Raw genomic sequence first — 9,252 nt, 5'->3', positions numbered from 1 at the left:
GGGAGTCGGGATTGGGGGAGGCTTGTGGGCTACCCCCTCTACTGAGCCACTCCTGAGAAAGTCATCTTTCACATCAAGCCTGGCCCTAAGGACTTGTTTTATTGTTGTTGTTGGTTTTTTAAGATTTTATTTATGTATTTATTTATTTATTTATTTGAGAGAGAGAGCATGAGAGGGAGAAGGTCAGAGGGAGATGCAGACTCCCTGCGGAGCAAGGAGTCCAAAGCAGGACTCAATTCCAGGACTCTTGGATCATGACCTGAGCCAAAGGCAGTCACTTTACCAACTGAGCCACCCGGGCGCCCCCTGAGGACTTGTTTTGTTATCCCTGTGCCTCTTCATGCATCTGTCCACCAACGCTGGCTCCTCACCCTCCCAACCTGGTCTGAGAGCTCTTGGAGGGATTGGGGGGGGGGTAGTGGCAGAAACCAGATGGTACTCTGTTTTCATATGACTAGCTCCTGACACACACAGTAGGCATACTCTGACATTTGTTATCAAAATGCCCAAGCGGGTGGAAGCTCAGCCTGGATAAATCTTTGGGGCTTGATATCCTCAAAGGTAAATGTGAGAATGTGAGAATCCAGACAAGTGATAGATGGACAATTTTTTCATGAATGGTGAAATGGTGTCCACAGGTAGGTTGCTGCTGTCACAATGATTGAGAGAAGTGGAGAGAGGAGGGCAGGGCACTGAGGAGAGCCCAGAATTCAGCTGGGCCTGCCCTCAGAGGACCTTCTCTCCAAGCAGTGCTACCTTGGAGAAAGAGTGTCAGAAACCCAAGAGCAGACTAAATGACAGTGCCAACATTTGGAATATTCTAGAAACTCTCCTTCTCTATGGGCACACAGAAGGCCATGTCCCAGCTGACATATCTGGTTGTGTCCCACCATCCTAACACCAAAGAGGGAAACAACCCAGACTGTTTGAGAGCTTCCAGTCCTCAGTCCTATCCCCCTCGATTATGCCCCCACCCCATCCTCTCAAAATCCCTGGAGATCCTGAGACTCAGAGATTATCAGAGCTGGAAGGGCTCTCTGAGGCTCCTAATTCTCACCCAAGGAGGGCTCCCCACAGCCTTCACTGAGTTCCCTGCCAATGAAATCCTTCTTCCTGCTCTCAGAACCTGGCCCAACTCCCCACTGGTCCTATTCTAGGCCTCTGGAAACAGACAAAAAATAGTCCTTCCCTTACATAGCAGTTCTCACTTCAGCCAGGAAGGGTTACCAGATAAAATGCAGGAGGCCAAATCTCATATGGGACATACTTCTACTACAACACTATTCATTGTTTATCTGAAGTCAGATTTAATTGAGTCACGTACCTTTATTTGCTAATTTTGGCAGCCCAGTAACCCAGGATCACATGGTTAGCAGTTGGCATACTGTGACAGTCATAGCCAGACCATGTCCACCATATCCACAGACCAGACCCAGCTCATTGGTCCAGGAGGTCTGTGTGTAACCTTTGCTTTCCCAGCTGCCCCAGAAATCAGGTTAGCTCCCCATCCCTTGCACTGAACGGTTTAGTTAAACTCTCTCAAAGGTGTTGCTGCTATGCTAGGGGATTTTTCCTACATATCTCACACTCACCCCATCCCAACCATCTCTTCTGCTTGCTGGACAAGGCTTTTAGGCACTCTGGCTTACATGCCACTTTTCCCTTTCTCTCATCTGGCAAACTAAGAATGATCAGGAGATAAGAGGCCTGACCAAGAAACCGGAACATGAGGCTCATGAAAGAGGACAGGCAAGGCCAAGACTCATGCAGCTGGAAGGTTCCAGAGCCACTCTTTAATGCCTTAGTGGGTTGCACAATGGATACCATTCCTATTTCCAAATAGCCCCAGCCTTTGTGAGCCCACACAGCCATTTCTCCCAGATGACTCACCCCTACCTACAGTAATGAGTTTCAAACTCTCCCATGTGTATTCATGCAATCCCTTAGCAGATGTGGAAGGGAGACAGGAGAAGCTACTCCTAGTAAATAAACCATCAATGAGGAGGAACAAAGGAAGAAGCAGGACAAGAACCCTAGTGACGGTGAACCTCTGTCCAAAAGCTCAGCTTCAATTTTGCATGTCATTGTATAATTACTTATTTTCATGTCTGTCTTTCCCTACTCAACCACAAGCTCCTTGAGGTTAGGGATCTTAGTCTATTTTGTTCACTGTTATATCCATAGTGAACAATGCCTGGCATATAGTAAGATGGATGAATGGCAACCGAAACGAATGAATAGGATAGCAAAGCAGGTAAAGGGTAAGAACAGGATCAGAAACAAAAGGGTCAGTACAGAAATCAAGCATGAACACAACAGGAAACTCAATGTGACCTTTGATCCTTAAGGGCTAGGTGGGAGGATGAAGAAAGAGCAAATCCTTGATGATGAGTTAAAAAAAACCTCAATGACAACTTCCCTGTTGTCTAATCTCACAAAACCCCTTACACATTCCAACACCTACAGCCCAGTGAAGTAATCCTTCATCAGCAAGTGTTTGAGACAAAGTAATTCTCCAGATTTTCAGGAATTGTGAGCCCTTGACAGGATGAAATAATTTCTTTTTTTTTAAGACCTTATTTATTTATTTGCCAGAGAGAGAGAGAAAGAGCATGAGCAGGGAGGAAGGGTAGAGGCAGAGGGAGAAGCAGGCTTCCCACTGAGCAGGAAGCCCAATGCAACCTCGATCCCAGGACCCCAGGATCATGATCTGAGTCAAAAGCAGTCATTTAACCAACTGAGCCACCCAGGCGTCCCAAGATGAAATAATTTCTTTACATCCTCTCTCTTTACACTGAAATATCATTGTAACAACTTAAATATAACGGCTTGTTTATGACAATTTCTCAATAGCTCTTGAGCTCACTGGAAAGCTCCTTCTGATGTGAGCTGGGAACCCAGTCCAGACAGACGCTAAGGGACCATTAAACTCCAAACTAATGGAGAAGCTGATTACTATGAAAACTACCATGTCTGGTGGCCTCTAGAGGGGAGGAGAAATGGGGGTGGTGAGGTGGAAAGGGGAGGATGTAAGAGAGTGGAGTGGGGAGCAGAAGCTGGGAGGGAGGCACTAAGGTACTGTAGAGGGAAGAAACTGCCGTTTATTCTTATCTTTCTTGGTGCCAGGCACTGAGCTGGGTCCTTCACATACATTTCATCATAACAAGCCACCTGCAAGATAGACATTAATTCTCTTGCCCCTCCCACCTTACTAACTGGCAAAGCATATGCTATTCATCGACAAGACGGCCCATCACCATTCCCAGAGCTTATTATTGGAAAAGGTAACCTTGAACTCCCTGCCTTCTCAAATGTGAGAACTGACATTCAGAGAGAGCTGCCTGAAAAGCGGCAGTCCATCCATCGCTGGAGATGTGTGGCATGTGCCCTGGAAGTTGAATCGTAATCTCCAGCTGAGAGGTTGTGTGTTGTGGGAAGGTGGGGGAGGGTGTTATGGGGCAGAGCTAGAGAGTGCATAGCTGGAAAAGGCACATTCAAATTACAATAGCTATGGTTTCCTTACACAAACTACAGACAAGAAAGCTCAACATTTGCAAAGCTGGTTTTTCTTCAGTTCCAGCCACAAAAACAAACCCCTGCAATGGGGCTTGACATTCAAAGGGACCTGTTATCCCCTCTGCAGAATCTGAAAAAGCAATCTTGATTGCAGCAAATAAGCACACTCTGCGTGACCATTACTATCATGCTATCAGAGTCTAAAAGATGTCTCTTTCAGGATCAGCATAATGGTTTTCTAAAATTATCATTGCTTTGGGGGCACCTGGGTGGCTCAGTGGGTTAAGCCTCTGCCTGCAGCTCAGGTCATGATCTCAGGGTCCTGGGATCGAGTCCCACATCGGGCTCTCCTCTCGACAGGGAGCGTGCTTCCTCCTCACTCTCTCTCTCTGCTTGCCTCTCTGCCTACTTGTGATCTCTCTCTGTCAAATAAATAAAATCTCTTAAAAAAATTATCATTGTTTTGATGTGTTTTAAGTCACAGTATTTAATTTCTTTGAATCATGAAAATGACAGTATAGGAGAGTGTGAAGTATTTCTGTTCATTTAAAATAAAAAGGAGGAAGATGGAATAGATATATTTTGCCTATTCCTCTTGCTACAATTAAAAACCCTGGGCATTCTGTACAAAACAAACATAAGAAGACTCTGGAAGGTGGAGAGAAGAAGGCAGACCCCTTAGGTTCTCAGCATGGGAGGAATTACATGGATTTTCTTTTTACCTCGTAGATCCCAGAATTGGCAATGAAGAAGCTAACAACCCAGGTTTGCAGAGACAGCCCCCCCCCCAAAAGAAAGCCTCAGTCAAAGTCTGTTCTTTCTAGCAGAATAAGGAACACATCAACCTAGCAATACACAAATTGTTTAGACAAGAATCACTCTACTCCAACCAAAACCAGAGAACAAACTGTGGCCCTCTCCCCAGCCCCAGTAGCAAAGACTAAATGGAGCTTAGACTTCCACACTCATGAGGTTGTACTGACAGGCTCCAAAAACCCCAATCCTATCCCTTGTTGGCATGGTATCAGAGAAGGCCAAGTACAGAGCAAGGACTTTCATTGCCACTGGCAAGTAACAAGACCTACCTACATACATTAGTAGAAACAATGTGGAGAGCCTAGAATTCCAACCCGACTTGGCAGGAATGAAGTAGTTCACTTCCCCTGAGCTACTAGGTCAGAGAAGACCTAGTAGAGAGTTAGGACTTTTACCACTGCCCAAAGATAAAGTGGGTCAGATGATGTAATGACAAAGGAAGCAGTAATTCAGCACTCCAAGCCTTCCCAGTCAGAAAACCATCAGTGGAGGCTTCCTGTGAAGCAGAGACTCTCAGACCCATCCAGCTGTAATGAAGGGCTTCCCTTTGGATCAGTGGAGGCCAAGCGAGGTACCTGGACTTCTATTTCTATTTGCAGTGATGATACAACACTCCTCCTTCCAAATGGCGGCAGTGTCAGAGGAGAGCAGCCAAAATAGATGCTGTAAATGCGTTTCAGATTAACATGACATATACCCAAAATATGCAGGTTTCCATCAAATAATACTTAGAAAACAGAAAGATCTCAAACTGAATTAAAAAAAAAAAAAGACAATAGACAGATGGCCAAACTGATATGACAGAGCTAGTAGAATTATCTGACAAAGACTTGTAAAGGGGGGGGGGGGTCGCCTGGGTTAACTGTGTAGGATCAAGCCCCACATCTGGTTCCCTTCTCCTCAGGGAGACTGCTTCTCCCTCTCCTCCTGCCTTCTGCTCCCCCTGCTTGTGCTCTCTCACAATCTCTATCAAATAAATAAGTAAAATCTTTAAAATTTTTTAAATTAAGGGGGACCTTAATCTTAAGGGTCCTTGATCTCAGGACCCTGAGATCATGACCTGAGCTGAAATCTGGAGTTAGATGTTCATCTGACTGAACCACCCCTTGCCCTAGCACAGAGGAATTTTTAAGGAAGCAAAACTATCTTGTGTGATAATGTAATGGTGGATACATGTCAATATATTTGTTTCCAAAGCCATAGAATGTACAACACCAAGAAAAAACTCTAAAGGAAGCTGTGAGGGGCACCTGGCTGGCTCAGTCAGTAGTGCATGACACTCTTGATCATATTGTGGGTAGAGATTAAGCTACCCATATCGGGGTAGAGATTACTTAAAAATAGAGTAAGCTGTGAACCTCAGGTAATAATAATGTGTCAGTGTAGGTTAATTGATTGTGACAAATGTGCCACTCTGGTATAGCATGGGGAATATAGTCAGTGATATTGTAAAAACTATGTATTGTGACAAATGGTAACAAGATTTATCATGGTGATCATTTTGTAATGTATATAAATATCAAATCACTATGTTGCATACTTGAATCCAATATAATATATCAATTATATTTCAATAAAATTTTTAATTAAAAATTGAAAAAAAAATATGGGCACCTGAGTTGCTCAGTTGGTTAGGCTCTTGATTTTGGCTCAGGTCATGATCTCAGGGTCTTTAGATTGAGCACCCATGTCAGGCTCCACACTCAGCAGGGAATCTGCTTGAGGATTCTCTCTCTCTCTCTCCCTCCACTCCTCCCTCTCTCTCCCTTTCTCTCTCTCTCTCAAATACATAAATCTCTTTTAAAAATTAAAAATTAAAATTAAAAATTATACCACAAATGTGCCACTTTGGTGTAGGATGTTGATAGTGGAGGAAGCTGCACCTGTGTGGAAGCAAGGAATATATGGGAACTCTGTCTACTTTCTGCTCAATTTTGCTGCCCTAAAAACTAAAGTCTATTTAAAAAAATGTTTTTAGGGGTGCCTGAGTGACTCAGTTGGTTAAGTGTTTGACTCTTGATTTTGGCTCCGTTCATGATTTCAGGGTTGTGAGATCAAGCCCCATGTTGGGCTCTGTGCTGGAAGTGAAGCCTGCTTAAGATTCTCTCCCTCTCCCCCTTCCATTCCCCCCTACCCCCCTCACTCTCTTTCTAAATAAATAAATAAATGAATGAAAGGAGCATCAGGGACCTGTGGGACAATAACAAAGGATCTAAAGTCCCTGTCCTAAAGAGGAGGAAGTGTGTGGCTGAAAAAGTATTCAAAGAAATTATGGCTGAAAATTTTTCAAATTTGGTAAGAGATACAAATGTAGGATTTGAGAAGCTGAGTAAAACCCAAATGAGACAAACCTGAGGAAATCCACATCAAGATACATCATAGTCAAATATCTGAAAACTAAAGACAAAGAAAAACCTTTCAAAGCAGAAAGAGAAACAACAGTTTGTCAGTAAAGAAATAACAATTCAAAAGACAAAATTTCTAATTGGATACCATGGAGGCCAACAAAAAGTGACACAACCTTTTTCAAAAGCTGAAAGAAAAGAATTGTGAATCTAGAGCCCAATCTCCAGTGAAAATATCCCTCAGGAATGAAAGGGAAATCAAGACATTCTCAGACAAAGGAAAACTAAGAGCATTTCTCACAAGGAGACCTACATGAGGGAATGGCTAACTGAAGTTTTCTAAACAGTACATATAAAAGAAGAAATCTTAGAAAATTGGGAAGTAAAAACATGATAAGCAAAACTATGGACAAATACTATAGACTTTCCTTCTCCCCTTGATTTGTCTAGCATTTGAAGGTTGAGGCCAGAATTAGAAAATTAATGTGGTTCTAAATTTACAGAGGACATCAAAGGCGATTATGTTATAAATGGGCAAGGGTAAAGGAATGCAAAAGGAGATAAGATTTCCTATCTTCATTAAAACTGGTAAAATGACCACATCATAGATTTTTGGTAATACACATACACACAAATGTACCCAGAGCACCCATTTAAAAAGTTATATGGGGTGTCTGGGTGGCTCAGTCATTAAGCGTCTGCCTTTAGCTCAGGCCATGATCCCAGTGTCCTGGGATTGAGCCCCAGGAGCCTGCTTCTCTCTCTCTCCAGTGCTTGTGTTCCCTCTCTTGCTCTCTCTCTCTTTCTGTCATAAATAAATAAAAATCTTTAAAAAATAAAAAGTTATACAAAGAGTTACACTCAAACATTATAGATAAGTCAAAATTGAATTCTAAAATCTGTTCCAGTAACACAAAGGCAGGAAAAAGAAAGCAGAAATGAAAACAAGGAAAAAAAAAAACAGAAAAAAATGGCAGACTTAAGTCCTAACATATTAATATATACCTTAAATGTGGGGCACCTGGGTGGCTCAGTCGGTTAAGCTTTGACTCTTGATTTCAGATTAGATCGTGATCTCAGGATTGAGAGACAAGGCTCTGTGTGGGGCTCAGCACTCAGGAAGGAGTCTGCTTAGATTCCCTCTCCCTCTGCCCCTCCCCTTGCTCACTTGCATGTGTGCACATGCGCTCTCTCTCTCTCTCTCTCTCTCTCTCTCTCTAAAATAAAGAAAACAAGTCTTTAAAAAAACTACCTTAAATGTAACTGACCTATATACACCAATTGAGAGATGGAGATTGGCAGAGTGGATTAAAAAGCATGACCCAACTACATGCTATGTACAAAAAACTCACTTGAAGTATAATAATAATTGGGAGGTTGAGAATAAAAGGCTAGAAAAATATATATCATGCAAACAGTAATAAAGAAAAAGTAGTGGTTATATTAATACCAAATAAAATAGACATTAGAGCAGAGAAGAGGGCCAAAGACAGGGGAATTACATAATGATTAAAGGTGAGAATCCATCAAAAAGACAGAGAAATCCTAAGTATGCAGAATTTGCAACAGAGGTGCAAAATATGTGAAGCAAAACCTGGTAGAGCTGAAAAGAGAAATAGAAAAAGCCACAATTACTGTTGGAGACTTCCTACATTCCTCTCTCAATGGTAATAGAGTTAGATGGAAAGTCAGGAAGTATATAGAAATCAACAACACTATCAACCAATGTGATCTGAAGAACATTTATAGAACATGTCACCCAACCATAGCAGGATAGTCGTTCTTTTCCAGTACACATGGAACATATGTCAAGAGAAAACAAATTCTGGGCCAGAAACAAACCCCAGAAAAAAAAATTTTTAAGTAAGCTCTATGCCCAACATGGGGCTTGAACTCATGACCCCAAGATCAAGAGTCACATACTCCACCCACTGAGCCAGTCAGACGCCCCCAAACCCCTACAAATTTAAATGAACTGTGTTTAAATATGTATGTTCTCTAACTGCAAAGGAATCAAAGTTGAAATCAAAACCAGAAAGATAACAGGAAAATCTGCAAACACTTGGAAATGAATAATTCCCTCCTAAATAACCCATGGGCCAAAGAGTCTCAAGGGAATCCAAAAAAATACATTGAACAAATGAGAATAGAAATACAATATACCAAAACTTGTGGTTTTTGACAAAGGTGAAAAACCAATTCAATGGAAGAAGTATAGCCTTTCCAACAAATGATGCTGGAGTAATGGAACAACCACAGGCAAAAGAATAAACTAAGACCTAAGCTTCAAACTTTACACAAAATAGATCACAGATGTAACTTACAACCTAAGGCTATAAATCTTTGAGTAAAAGACATGACAAAATCTTTGGGATCTAGAGTTAGCTAAACAGTTTGTGACACCAAAATCATGACCCAGAGGAAGAAAAAATAATAAATTGCACTCCATCAGAATTTAAAACGTTTGCTCTGAGAAACACCAGCTGAAAAGATGGAAAACACAAAGTCATGGTGCGAGAGAAAATATTTGCAAACCACATAGCCAACAAAGAACTATTATCTATAATATATAAAG

This window comes from Mustela nigripes, chromosome X (assembly GCF_022355385.1).
Source record: "Mustela nigripes isolate SB6536 chromosome X, MUSNIG.SB6536, whole genome shotgun sequence".
Taxonomy (NCBI): domain Eukaryota; kingdom Metazoa; phylum Chordata; class Mammalia; order Carnivora; family Mustelidae; genus Mustela; species Mustela nigripes.
Note: the sequence above shows the minus strand (reverse complement) of the source record.